Genomic DNA, 1,344 nt, shown 5'->3' on the forward strand with positions numbered 1-1,344 from the left:
TATCTATTATAGATAGATGGATAAATAAATAGAGATATAGATATATATAGATATAGATTGATAGATATAAATAGATATATCGAGATAGATAGATAGAAAGATAGATAGATAGACAGACAGACAGACAGACAGACAGACAGACAGATAGATAGATAGATAGACAGATAGATAGATAGACAGATAGACAGATAGATAGATAGATAGACAGACAGACAGACAGACAGACAGACAGATAGATAGATAGACAGATAGATAGATAGACAGATAGACAGATAGATAGATAGATATTGAGCCTTTTTTATGTGGCTAAAATGTGTGCTCAGCAGCGTTTGATTTCATGTGACTCGAGAAGTTTTCTACCTAAAAGAGATTGTAAAATAACACTGGATTAGGTGGATATATGACACCCTCTGTAATGTAATTGTAATGTAAATGAAATAATCTAACCCTGATCTTTGATTTAACAAATAATCCTAAAACAACGCCTCGGATTTTGTGGTAACAGTAATGCAGTTTATAGACCAAACTTCATAAGGAACCAACGGGCTGACGGTGCTTTCTTACAGTAAGAGAAAATATATGAAAGAGCAATAACTCTGGCAATGGATGTCACACACGTATGGTTAAACACAAACACCAGCAGCCTCTAGATGTGACTTGCTGATCAAGCCTGTCGAACCCAGCTTAAAAAGAGTGCCTTAAGTTTGTTAACTTAACAAAAGAAACTTGATCCGCTGTCATAAACAAGTGAGATCTAATGCCTTCAGTGATGCTTGTAGACCAACCGCATCAATGTCGTGTTTAAATGACGTTATAGCACACCCTCTTGTGTAATAGTGTGTAATTAAACCAATCAAAAACAACATTCAACATGGAAATGCTGACACACATTATATTGTCACTGTCATATGTCCAGCCTCCACTGCTTCCAGCCTTACCCAATACGTTTTCACTTCACATGCACCTGTGTTTAGCAGCTTTAACAGCATGAATGGGCCTAAAACATGTTTTGACCTTAAATAAATCAATCTTGGAAATGACGGGTGCTTTTCTCTTTCTTGAACTAAGCTGCTGGCACACACCAAGCTGTCACTGTTGCAGCCTGTCTTACTGGACTCACAGGGATGACATCAGCTTAAAACTCTTTATTTGACTCTCAGTGAGATACTGTAAAATACAAAGCACATTCCCCAACAGCTCTTTGTGCTCCTTTAAGAGTCAGCTATGAGGACTTACGGAGAGACGTTCCTGGGGGCATCGTCCAGTGGCACATTGAGGCCTCAGAGTAAGAGGGTCCACATTGCTGTCACATCTGGTTTCTACGAGTGAATAATGAAAACATAA

This window comes from Plectropomus leopardus, chromosome 17 (genome assembly GCF_008729295.1).
Source record: "Plectropomus leopardus isolate mb chromosome 17, YSFRI_Pleo_2.0, whole genome shotgun sequence".
In the NCBI taxonomy this organism is placed as follows: Eukaryota; Metazoa; Chordata; class Actinopteri; order Perciformes; family Serranidae; genus Plectropomus; species Plectropomus leopardus.